Below are 13,647 nucleotides of genomic sequence, written 5' to 3' on the forward strand. Positions count from 1 at the left end.
CACAGTTTGTTGATCCATTCGTGGATCGATGGGCACTTGGGCTTCTTCCATGACCTGGCAATTATGAATTGGGCTGCAATAAACATTCTGATACAACTGAAGCCTCTTTTATAAGGGCCTCAACCTCATTGATGAGGGAGGAGCCCTCATGGTATAATCCCTCTTAATACCATGATGTTGGCTATTAAATTTTTACACCAGAATTGTGGAGGGGGCACATTCAACCATATAGCAGGCACACAGTTGCTGTGGCTCCCCAGGTACAGTCAAGTTCAGTGGTTTAGGGGAGAGTGGCATGAGCTAAAGCATCCATCATTCGCTAGTGGCAATGAACCTCAGATACAGGGAGTCAATCAAAGCCAGGGACCTGGCATTTCATGCTAAGGAATTTGGCTTTTAGATTACAATAGAGGACGGTTTGGGGAAAGGGAGTGATTTCCTTTGAGGTGGTGCATTTGAGATATTATTCTGACTGCTATAGACGAGAGCATACTCATAATTGAGAAGTCTGATTTAAGTGTAAAGTAGTGATAAGGAAGAAAAAGTATGAGAGCTTTTCTGCAGGAAAAGGGGCAGAGTTTGATGATGTTTGGGGGGGGGGATGTGATGGCAATGTTAGAATGTCTTTAGTTCAGGAGTTCCTCTCAGACCAGTGCTCTGTAGATGCATCTGTTAGAAATGTCATATCGGATTTGTATAATTATTTGTCCCCTCATGACTTTGATTTGGTAGTTCTAAGTGGGGGGGCTGTTCCATAGTGAGTTCTATAAAAATAAAGAATTATAGCCAACTAAAAAATTACCCATGGTCATCATGTCAAGGGGGAAAAATGCTGTTTTTTTTCCTAACAAAAGAATGCTTGGAGTTGTGGGAAAGTTGTAAACTCGGCAATGACTAGTTTAAGCCTATCAGTCAATTAAGTGAATTTTTATTTTATCATTTGTTTTATTTGGGAGCTGCTGTAATAGTCATTGAAAAAACATAAGTCTTCATATTTTCAAAACAAAAATACCACTGAACATAAGGCCAAAGGACAAGAATTTCAAGGCTTTACCTTTTGACTTTAGCAAATATTTGCCACTCGATTTTTCTTGCTGGATTTCGCCATTTGATTCATCTTTTTGCTTTGTCCCCATTTGTTCCTAATGCCTGATAATTTTAGTTTCCTCTATTCTGTTTTTGATGGCTTTTTTATTCATAAGTATTCTTAATGTTTTAAAACTCTAGTCAAAAATAACTATTTTTCCACCTTTATATTTATCCCCTCTCCTCCCTGTTTTTCCCCAAATATACTTTTTCTACCTTTATGACCAAAACATTTTTAAAATTTGTATCCAGAAATGGCCCATGGAAAGGGCTCCAATTTATTTGGGGAACTATGGGGGTACTGCTCCATCTTGTACTTTTTATTAGTTTTACAGGTCATGCCACATCTGGAAGAAAAACATCTTTTGTTTACTAGTTTGAAAACCTATAAAAGCAGATGCAGTATTTTACCTGCATTCCAGTGCAAAGTTAAAAATGCCTCTCTAATTTTAATAAATATGTACACTTTTACTTTTCTATAAGAACTGCAGAAATCTGCAGGAAAATCTGGACTAATGACAACTTTAAATGTGTAGTACATCTAGTAGATACCTTTTGAAAATATAACCTATCTTTCTCCAAGCTGGATAAGGATAAAACCTTTCTCCTTCTAAATTGTGAAGAATATTATGATTATATACAGAAGCTTGTGTGGAATAAATAATCTTTTAAACAGAAGTAGTATAAGGCCACAAAATTGGACTTTTATTTTATTCTGTACCTGGTAATATCCTCTTAGTTTTTGTTTATTAAATTAATGTGTTGTTGGGCAGCACCTGTGGCTCCAAGAAGTAGGGCACCGGCCCCATATACTGGAGGTGGCAGGTTCAAACCTGGCCCCAGCCAAAAACTAAAAAAATAATAAATAAAAAAAATTAATGTGTTGTTAAAGATTTGATTATATTGATAATCTTGATCAAGATTATGTTGAAAATGATTAAAATGAGACATCTTTCATCTGAACCATTTATTTCCAATAAATTATTTAGCTGAATGAGCCAGTTTATCAGTTCTTCTGCTAAGGGAAAGGAGCCAGTGGCCCTCTCGGTTGCATTTATTATAGCATTTTATGGTAACATTTATTAATAAAATATGTTCTTAATGGGTCATATACCAGTGTTTCTGATTCCCATAGTAGCACAAGTATTTGAATAAGAATGGGGTAAATGAGAAGTCTGAGCCAGCAGTTAACATCACAAGCATACCTAATTAAGAAGACGTTTGGGGTTCACCACTCTTTGATTTCGTAGGTGGGAGAGAATATTCTGAAGGACGGTTACCATGACAATCCCGTTCAAAGAATTTAGAGAAGACAGTGAATCTGTGGGGGTCCTCCATTTTGATTTATTCAACTGATCTTTTAAGTTTCAAACAGCTTTTATCTCTGAATTTTATTTTTCCACATAATTCACCCAATTGATTGGTGATTTGGGGATCATTTAAACTTGGCTGTCAGTAGTGATAGGGTCAGTAGTGTCCATAGCCATAGTCCTTTTGTTGAACCTGAAGGAGAATGACTGTGTGTGTTAAATGTCACTAAAAAGTAACTATTGGCTTCTTCTGGAATAATATAAATGATTTGTCTAATTCTACTTATTAATTCTTTCAGGGTGGTATAAGATTAATATGATGTATTTTAAAAGCATGACTGACCCTAAAGTGTTTGGGTTACTTTGCTGTCATCACATTTTATCCAGTGTGGTTGGCTGCTATTCTGTTTTTATTCTTTGACTTGTGCAATATTGTCAACACAGTTTGTATTATATCTGGTCAAAGCCACAGCTACACACTGTGGATTGAAAAGTACCCACAAATACACCCACCATGAGTGTTTTTATTCTCACAACCCCCACTAATGTTAAGTGGGATATGTTAGCCCAAAGTGAAATGGAGGTTCATGTGTAGTTCAGATCAATTTTATCCTTTTGTCTGTCATGGTAATTTTTATCCTTTTTTATGGACTAGTTCTTATTTTTGTTTGTTTGTTTTGTTTTATTTTTATTTTTATTTTTTGGGGGGGTTTTGGCAGTTTTTTTGGGGGGGGAGGGCAGGGCCGGGGCTGGATTTGAACCCACCACCTCTGGCATATAGGGTTGGTGCCCTACTCCTTTGAGCCACAGGCAACCCCCGAAGGAACAAGTCCTTTTTTTTTTTTTTTTTGAGACAGAGCCTCAAGCTGTCCCCCTGGGTAGAGTGCCGTGGCATTACAGCTCACAGCAACCTCCAACTCCTGGGCTCAAGCGAGTCTCTTGCCTCAGCCTCCCAAGTAGCTGGGACCACAGGCGCCCGCCACAATGCCCGGCTATTTTTTGGTTGCAGCCGTCATTGTTGTTTGGTGGGTCCGGGCTGGGGATTCGAACCCGCCACCTTAGGTGTACGTGGCTGGCGCCTTAGCCCGTTGAGCTATAGGCGCCGAGCCTGGACTAGTTCTTGATAGTGAAACCGTGAACTATGGGAGGGGAGATTACTCTAGCTGGGGCCTGAGTCAGACTCCCATGTGAGAGCTTTGTCTCCTCAGCCTTTGGGCCTTTCTCTTTTCTGCCCTCTGGAGGGTATCAGGGAACATGAAATGCAAGGACCTTCTGAAAGGAAAGCCAGGATCCTGGTCTGGTTATGAGAAGACTGTTTCCCTGCCACGTCTCCAACTGTAACCCCTCCAAGCCAGAACGTGTGGTAGTGGGACGCAGACAGAAAGATGGCAGAGGAGGTACTGGAGGGTTGGGGTCCCAGGAAGGCAGTTATTGGGGTTCTTGAAGCAGAGAACCAGAGTCTACAAGTAGAGGCCAAAGGAGAATCATACCCATCTCAAGGAAAAATCAATTCCACAAGGGGTGAGTGAGATGAAATAGGGTAAGTCTACAGTGTGACAGATTCAGGTTTCAAGTTTCAGTTGGGTTAAACCTAAAGAGAGGTGTGTTTGGTGGCAAGCATTTGTGTTTGTGGTGGCATATAAAATCATTATCCAAGTTTGATAATAGTTTAACTCTTTGCCTGCTATAATAATACTCAAAATTATATATCTTTAACATTCAGTGAGTGCCTTTTGGGTGCGAGGCACTGCCAGTGGCTTACATGTGTTACATCTTTGCCTCTGTGAGATAGTTACCATTATGAGGCTCAGAGGGGCTAGGCAGCAGATAAGAGGCAGAGCTAGTATTTGAACCCAGACAGTCTGGCCCTGGCACCTGGGCTGTGAACAGCTGTGCCATGCTGCATTCTTGCTGCAGCTGCATGAAAGGGTGTGTCATCTAGAAACTGAGTTACACATGAGTTGAGTGTGGGTGGTGGGAGATGAGATGGAGTAAAGCCTTTTGTATAAACGTACCCATGCTAAGTACTGGGAGATGAAAAAGAAATGAGAGATTTTCACCCCTGCCAGACACTTAAAGTCCAGAAGACAAATAAGACCTAACACAGCACAAATAATCCACATTAATATGATGGAAGTGAAAATACTGTTACTACATAAGTACAGGTGGGAAGAGGACTAGAAGGTATTTCCTTGAATTAAATCAGTTTCAGACATTTTCTTTCAAATGTTAGTTCTTCCCGACCAGCACAGATTTTCCTTCCTTTGGGCTTTTGACCTGGCAGACAAGAACACAGTTCCTCTAGTTAAAAGATTTGTCCATTTTGAGTTTGGAAGTATTGTCTTCAGCTATGACAGTTGTCATTAAGATCTTTAAACAGATGAACTCATTAGCCTGTTGAACCACTGGACCAGCTCTTTATATTAACATTTTTTAAATCTATAGCCATTGTCTATTTGAGGATCAGTTTAGAAATGGGTGGTAGTCGTGGTGATTATGTGCCTGGTTATAATCTTGGTTTATGTTTGCCCTATTTCCATCGATACTTCTTGAGAGTATCCTATGTGTTAGGCACTGTTCTTGGAATGGGGACAGAACCGTGGAAAAAACAGCCCCCTCAGGGAGTTGTCTTTTCCTCTTATTTCATTTGCTCATGTAATTTTCACAGTTGATCTAAAAGCATATTCAGTGGGAGTTTCAGGATTTCACTTTGTTTCTCCTTTGCTTCAGCCCATGCTTTCTGAATAAAGGTGGGTGTGGGATGGGTAGGGGACAGCAGTAAGGAGGTGATATGAAGTGGCCTTTGGGGAGGTCATGCAGGTGTGAGAAGGGCAGCATGTTGTGGTAGGCTGTATTTGTGTCAGGGATTGGAACAGCACAGGGGACATCTGTTTCCTAGTGCCCAGAACCATGGCACTGGGATGGGCTGCTCACTAGCCTGCATCTTAATCCTGTTGTTGATTGGAGATAACTTCAGCAGGTCACACAGTACCTTGTCTCCATAGCAACCCCTCAAAATATTCCTCTGGTGACTTGTGTTCTTCATTCTGGCTGGATTGGAGCCCTCCTGTGGCAAAATATTCTAAAGATTTTAAAAGAAAAAAAAAAGGCTCAACTAATAAATCTATTCTAAACGACTGAGTCATTTGTTTTGATTACCCGGGTGATTGCCAAATGTTAATTTAAAACTGAAATAGGCCATGAGCTCACTCCCCTAACAATGCTGAGAGTTTGAGCTAATACAGCTTGATAATGAGGGAGCCAGATCTACTGCCAGTGCTAATGTTATATGATAAACAGACATTTGGAGAAACATGCAGAACATCTTGGCAGTTTTTCTTTAACTCTGAGGGTTGTAAATACAAAGTGGAACATGTTACCATGAGCCATTTCCAAGGAAATTGACTATTTTTTTTTTTTAGAATTTTGAACTTTTCTTCTAAAAAGATAACTGCCTCTTGGTTCTCATTTTTTCCCTAACTTAGGCACGTTGGGAGTTGTCCTCAGCTGTATCCAGCTCTTGCCAAATACATCCTATTCTCCACACATCCAGAGTGAGGTAAGTTTTGCTAATTGCCACAAATTCTTATGCTGATCTCCAACTTTCCAATTTGTGATATCAGGGGTGGCATTGCAGAGAGCTTTATTTGTCCAGGAGGTTTAAGAGGCTTCCTTTTAATTGACCCAACCAGTGTTACTGCTTACTCTAAATAGTAGCTCTCTGGGAATGACTTTTCAGGGGAAAATCATATTTGCTTTGAATGTGGGGGCATGAAAAGGGGAATGTGCCAGGCACAGCAGAACTGTTAGAAGGTCTGCTTGGAAGTAAAGATCTGCTCATGTCACAGCATGAACAGTAGGGAGCAGAAAAGCTGCGTGAAGCAGATACTGGGATGGGAGGTAGCAGACTCTTACTGATGACCAAGAGAAGGTTGGGCTGCCCTGATCAGCTGTCAGGACTCGGTGCCATGGATAGAAGGAGCCTGGGACCAGGACTGCCACTGCAAATCTGGTGATGGGACACCAGAGTACTTCTGATAGGCTCTATTGACAGAGGCCAGGAAATTTTGTCCTAATTTTTCCTCAAGTTCAGAGCAGCTTTGCTGCATTAGTGCCAACAGCCAAGACTGATAAAACCTTTCATTTAACACACATTGAATAAACATTCTCTGTCCTCTTCATTTTGCCACAATGGCTTATACTCTTTGATGATCCAGGGTTCCTCATTTCTCTTTTCGAGAGAAGGGCTACTCGCCTTTGAAAATAATGAAAGGAGAGGAAGAGGGGAGGGGGGAATGAGTGGAGAGAGGGGGATTGGAGGGATCACTTCTGAGGTTTATCTTACAAGGGTACAAGTGAATCTTTCTAAGAGTAGAATGTGAACGTTTTAACACAATAACTAAGAAAATGACATGAAGGCTATGTTAACCAGTTTGATGGAAGTATTTTGGAGTGTGTATTAAAACACCCCACTGTACCCCAGAAGTGCATTAATGTACATAGTTACCATTCAATAAAAATAATAATAATAAAAAAAATAATGAAAGGAAGGAATCTAAAAGATAGCTCATCCAGGCACAGTGCAGGAATGGTCCCATCTCTTTGGTTCCCCAGTCTCTGCGCATTTACAAGAGGGAATGTAGCCTTTACCAGTGCTGTACCCATCCAGTGTTATCTGTCAAAAGGTTGCAGCGTTTTTGCCTTCACTTCCATCCTGCCCACTCTTCCATGCAGTTACAAGGTCAGCATAGGTACTTAGAGTTCAGTTAGGGTAGATGCTCACTAGGTGGCAAGAGTTGCCTTTGTTATGTCTGCTTGCTGCAGAATTCTTCCTGTACTTTTTATTTATTCAAATGCCAAATATATTAAACCTTCAAGAGAAAAAAGCACAGGACAGAGTTGGAGAAATTTTTAATCTGAATTGTATCCATTCCTCAGTTACCATGTGGTAGTAGTTGGAAGTTCTTCCAAGGGCCTGGGGCTTGAAACTGGCCTGATGATAAAGGCTCCAGCAGCTTTTCTCAGCTGCCAGCGGTGCTTCATCTTTGGGTCTTCATCTTTGGGTCTGAATCCTGCCATAGCTCTCATTCATAGCCTTTACCTAGAATGATTGTTGTCAAACTTCAAAAAATAAAAGATGGAATCCTATCTTAAAAAAATATATATTAAATCTAACCCCAGTAGAGAAAATCAAGGCAGAACTGCTTTAGCTCAAATAGGAAACTGTGACTTTGTTTCCCTCCCTCCTCTGAAGGCAGTTTGAAAGAATAGTGCTCTCTCAAAAGAGCAGAGGCAGAGATTTTAGCTCTGTGCCCTTTCACATATTTTATTTTTCTTTTCCTACAGACATAGACTAGATTCTTTAAGAAGATATAAAGAAGGGTAAGACATCCTCCCTCAGCTTAGTTGGAAATGCTGGCTGAGCCCAACCTAGCAATTCACATGCATTGTCTGGCCTTAGCAATTTCACCACAATTGACAACTTTGACAAGCTCCATCAGTGGAAACTTTAGTAGAAACTATAGGTATAAGGCTGTATTCTTAAGATGGAGCATTTTTATTGAAGTTTTTCAAACACTCATCTGAAGTGGTTTTATGATATCCAGCATAGTTCAATGACATTTTTACATGGATCAAAACTTGGTGTTCTTGGGTCATCTTTTAGAGCAGCGAGTTTCTCAGGTGAATCAACCAAATAGGATTTGTTAAATTCTGTTTTCTCATGACAGAAATGTATAGGGTTATGTAGTTCCATCTTGTGATCTTTCTTCTTTCTTTTCTTCATTTATTCATATAACCCTGTTACATGCCAGGCCAGGAATGCAGTAGTGTTGAACAAAACAAAAAGAATAAATTTTGATAAATGGTGAAAGATTTATTCAATCTGAAGAGAAACAAGAGTATAGAACAGTACATTTGGGGTCTGATATTCTTCAAGTGTAAGACATCCCTAGATTATTTTTCCTTTTGCTTTTTAAAAATTATGCTACTCAATATTAAGTAGACCAGTAAAGATTCAGGGGTATAATGCTCTGCTCTGTGAACTTACGATTTATGCCACATCCATATAAGCATGTGCCAATAATAAAATATTTGATAATTGCTTCGAATGCAGCTGTGCCTGGGACCTAGAAGCCCCAAAATGAACACAAATGTAAACTATGCTTTTTCACACTCTATTTTTCAAGTTTGTTTGGAATGATTGAACAGTTTAGGAAAATGGACTTTGCAGTTTGCACATGAAGCTATTTTTTTTTAATGGTAGTGTGTCCTGTTCTAAGTATAAGAAAGCATTTATCATAGATAGAGTTAATTATTTAAAAATTTACAAGTATTCCATTTGGCTGCCTTTTGATTAATGGAATTTTGTTTGTTTGTTTGTTTGAGACGGAGCCTCAAGCTATCCCCCTGGGTAGAGTGCCATGGCATCACAGCTCACAGCAACCTCCAACTCCTGGGCTCAAGAGAGTCTCCTGCCTCAGCCTCCCAAGTAGCTGGGACTACAGGCGCCCGCCACAACGCCTGGCCATTTTTTGATTGCAGCCATCATTGTTGTTTGGCGGGCCCGGGCTGGGGATTCGAACCCACCACCTTAGGTGTATGTGGCTGGCGCCTTAGCCGCTTGAGCCACAGGCGCCGAGCCGATTAATGGAATTATTTGTAACACAGACTTGAATGCAACATAATTTTTAATGCAAATATGAACTTGGCTAAATATGAGTACTCTGCATTCGTACTGTAGTAGTGACAGTACAGTTAATCAAACCCATGTTTTACATCTAGGAAATATTTGTATCAATGACATATGTTCATTTTCATTATTGATTTGGCAGGTTTTTAATATTCACAAAACACAAAATTTTAGAATGCAGTAGTCCTGATGATTTGATTTATGCCATTTATATTGATATAACCTCTCTTCTTGGTGCCCTGGAAGTAAGTATGAAAATCAGCACAGATGGGTTACGTAGGCTTGCAGAGTTTGGAAATCATTACTATATAGAGAGAGCCAAGGTCTCAAACTGGTGGGCTAGATCTGGCACACAGAGGTATTCTTTTAAAATTTTCATTGCTAACATTTAAAAAATGGAGAGATTACATATTTTTTAAGATCCAGATTTTTTTTTGTTTTGCTTCTCATGAAATATCAGAAGATCTGGCAATATCAAATCTTTATTCCTGCTTAGCTACACTAGGTTGGAGCTAAATAACTGTTGTTTTGTTAGATGAAGCATGAACTTTGCCACCATCTCCAGCAATTTCAGTAGTCTCCTCAACACTCAGGACGAGGGTCAGTTGCCATTGTCAAAATATTTTGCTCCTATAGACATGTGAGTTTTCAACCCCAGGCCTACATAAAATTGAGGTTGCAAACTTGAGGTCATCCTTTCTTTCAAAATACCAGCTTGCTAATTTTTAGGCACATGTTATTGGGTGATGTTTATTTTAAGGGGATATTTCAAAAGGGTTGGGGGTAGATACTTCAGCAGAGAGATACCTTCTAATGATGGCACTTGATTAAGAAACAGAACATGAAGAAGTATGAGTGTTTTATCCTATTCTGGAGACTTCCAATTTGGTCCATTTTGGTGCTTCACACACATAAGTGTGCAGATTCTGATGCAGCAGGTCTAGAGAAGGGCCTGAGTTTCTCCATTTTCAGCAAGCACCAGATTATACTGCAGTTAGTCGGAAAACCTACCTCTCTTTGAATAGCCAGGAGACTTTACCCTAAATCAGTCCTAAGACAAAGTAGCCAGTCAGTGATGGTTCTAATATTTAGAACATTCACATTTTGTTGGGCCTGAGAAAGAGACCCTTGGCCAGGCTGTTTCGGGTTGAATCATCCTAGATAAACCTGAGTCCACTTCATGTTGCAGCAAGGTAGGTAAAAATACAATTATTTTGAATATACTATATAGCACATATAAAAGATAAATCTTTTATTTAAAAATTTGTTTTAAATTAAGTGTTTCTCATAAGACTAAGTATTTTAAAATGCAAGAATCATGAAGTAGGGATTACAGCTTTAAATTATATAATTGTAGGAGAGTATATTTATAGGACTCTTAGAAAACTTATAAATAAGACCACAGAAAATAGGATAATTATGAAATTCCTAGATATATAACCTTCTAAGCTATAAAATGATAGAAAAAGTTAGAAAGGAAAAGATTAACGGGTTCTAATAGATACAGTCTTACAATGAAAGAGTATAATTAAAATGAAAAGGAAAGTACACCAGGAACAATTTGTGGCACATACGACAAGATAAATTAATTTCTGTTATGCTTAGAGGTCATACAGAATGTAAGAAAGGCATGTGCAAGCTTGGTGTGTGGTGACTGCTTCATGACTGTTGACTGAATGAATTCTCCATAGATAGATGATTAAAAGACCTTCATATTATAGCACAAGGTAAATAAATGCATATGGAAAATGGTTCATTCTCACAGGTAGGCCCAAGGACGAGCATATTCAAACATCAGAAAGGTATACTTTTTGCCTACTAAATCAACAAAACTGTAGAAAGAAAACTTGATGTTAATTTGCTTTCCTTGAAATGAATTGGTACAAGTACCAATAAGTTGGTACAAAGCTTTTGGGAACATTATTTGGCAATTTATGGCAGAAGTCACAAATATTGGTACCCTTTAATCCAGTAATTCTATTTCAGGAAATGTGTCCTAAGAAACAAATTGTTGTAAGAAAAGAAAAAACCGGCCCCAGGCACAGTGGCTCACGCCTGTAATCCTAGCACTCTGGGAAAGTGAGGCAGGTGGATTGCCTGAGCTCGAGTTCGAGATCAGCCTGAGAAAGAGGGAGACCCTATCTCTAAAAAGTAGCCAGGTGTTGTCCTGTAGTCTCAGCTACCAGGGAAGCTGAGGCAAGAGAATCACTTTGAGCCCGAATTTGAGGTTACTGTGAGCTATGATGCCGTGGGACTGTACCAAGGGTGACAAAATAAAACTCTCAAAAAAAATAATAATAAATAAATAAACCTTGATGGTTATAAGTGTTTATCACTGTGTTATTTGTGAAGGCACAAATACTAGAATTTAAACGTCTAACACTAAAGAAATGGTTCATTTATTCAACATATATTTCTGGTTAAATTTGGATAAGATTCTGATATATGTATGCAATGGAATTGCATGAATCTGTTAAAAATTATAATTTTCATTCTTGTATAAGCAATATGAATTTATGTAATATAGTTTTACTAAAAACACAGGATGCAAAATTGTATATATGCTGTGATTATAGCCATGTAAAGTGGTATGATGTATGAACAAGACCTAGAAGGCACATGGAACATGGACAAATGTAAGTATCACTTTATTTGAGGTTTTATTCATGTTATAATGTTATTTGTATATCTTGCCATCTGTATATACTCACTAAGAGATTGAGAGTCTTCCACTTTTACCTATTTTGATTAAGTGTAAAGGGTATCATATTACAAGCAGGACCTTCCCATCTTCACACAGTAGGTGATTAATAAGTAACTAAGAAACATGATGAGGATTGTTGCCTATAGCCTAAATGTGAGGTTCTGAAGCTATAGTTCCTTCTTGCTGGTTTTGTTCTGTCATACTTAACCATTTCTCTTTCTTCTGGTATTTTTTTTTAGTAGTTGGTAGTTATTTTGATGTCCCATGTGACACTAAGTGTAAATATTTGTTTCAGAGCTTTTAATTAATGTGTAGCAATACCAGGCAGGGAATTAATCTTCATGTTCAGAGGTCCAGTGTACACTTAAGGAAAATCTTTTTTTTATTTCTTATAGTATAACTATGTACATTAATGCAATCATGGGGTACAGTGTGCTATTTTCATATACATTTTGAAATACTCTCATCAAGCTGGTTAACATAACCTTCAGGGTGATGATGCCCATTTCATCTTCTGATTCCATTTTAGATAGGCAACACAAATTTACTTCAGGGTGGTGGGCTTTCTTGCAGTGGTCCCCTCCCTTCAGCCTGTATTCTCTGTTACTGGTATACTTGTTTTTCTGCTATAAGGATACTTTTCTCTTTTAATTAGGTCAGTTACTTCATGTCTGTTTTTCTTTTTTGACATGGTTTCCTCTGGCTTTGGTACCACATATTTTCCCCTTATGTCATTGCCTCTGGAGCTTCATGTTGCAATTCTTCAAGGGAGAAGGAGAGCTTTTCCCTCCCTTTGCTTCAATGAGTGTTCATATTTCTTTTGGGTCTGGTTCTATTTGATTTTGTAGTCTTCAGAGTCAGTTATGTTTGGATACGTAAGTAAAAACAGTGGTAAGTGAGAGATATGTCTGGCAAAGGTACAACACATTTGTTAAGGTTACTGGTTTATTTATCTCCCCTGTCTCCATGGTGACTAAATCTGGGTCTGGGATTTAATGGACTTAATTTTGACCTCGTGTAACATCTCCTAACTTTCCCCAGCCTCTTATTTAGAAGGAAATCATTTTCACTTGAGTAGACAAACTGCTTCACTTTTAAAAGGGATCCTAACTGGATTCTTGAGAAGTGGAATCTCTGGAGTCTTTGGTTTTTATGCAGTCTTCAGAGTATATATCGCACTTGTAAAGAAAGCTAAGAAATTGCATAGAAACACTCAGACATATGCACAACATGTATTAGTAATGTCCCAAGGAGACAGTTTTCTTTTCAGTGAAATAAAATATTGTTTAGTTAATGTGAATGAAGTTTCTGTGAGAACGTTTTAGAAGAGAACCTTTTGTAAGAATATTAAATCAATGAGAATATTGACTACTTTTTATTTTTGTATTTTTTAGGCTTTTTAATTATTTGTCTTTTTTCTTTTATTTTCGAGACAGAGTCTCACTGTGTTGCCCTTGGTAGAGTGCTATGGCATCACAGCTCACGGCAACCTCTAACTCTTGGGCTTAAGCGATTCTCTGGACTCAACCTCCTAAGTAACTGGGACTACAGGTACCCGCCACAATGCCTGGCTATTTTTTTGTTGTAGTTGTCATTGTTGTTTGGCAGGCCCAGGCTGGATTCGAACCCGCCAGCTCCAGGGTATGTGGTTGGCGCCCTTAGCTGCTGAGCTACAGGCACTGAGCCTCTGTTTTATTTTTAAAAAGTATCTCCTGTAGGGAGGTAGTCAACTATAGAGGTTCTACTGTGTGTGTGTGTGTGTGTATAAAATATGTTTTCTCGGCTCGGCGCCTATAGCTCAACCGGCTAAGGCGCCAGCCATGTACACCTAAGGAGGCGGGTTCGAATCCCCAGCC

The 13,647-nt window shown here is 39.0% G+C and overlaps 1 protein-coding gene across 2 annotated transcripts in view; it reads left to right on the forward strand.

The window, feature by feature from the left end:
* FHL1 (four and a half LIM domains 1) overlaps nucleotides 1-13,647 on the forward strand; it is a 69,719-nt gene that overhangs the window by 19,022 nt on the left and 37,050 nt on the right. For both annotated transcript variants that reach the window (XM_023508510.1, XM_023508511.1), the window contains exon 2: nucleotides 5,882-5,955. The gene's annotated coding sequence lies outside the window, so the exon portion shown is untranslated. The remainder of the gene's footprint in view (nucleotides 1-5,881; nucleotides 5,956-13,647) is intronic.

This window comes from Otolemur garnettii, unplaced genomic scaffold, assembly GCF_000181295.1.
Source record: "Otolemur garnettii isolate 467f Iridium unplaced genomic scaffold, OtoGar3 scaffold00252, whole genome shotgun sequence".
Classification (NCBI taxonomy): domain Eukaryota; kingdom Metazoa; phylum Chordata; class Mammalia; order Primates; family Galagidae; genus Otolemur; species Otolemur garnettii.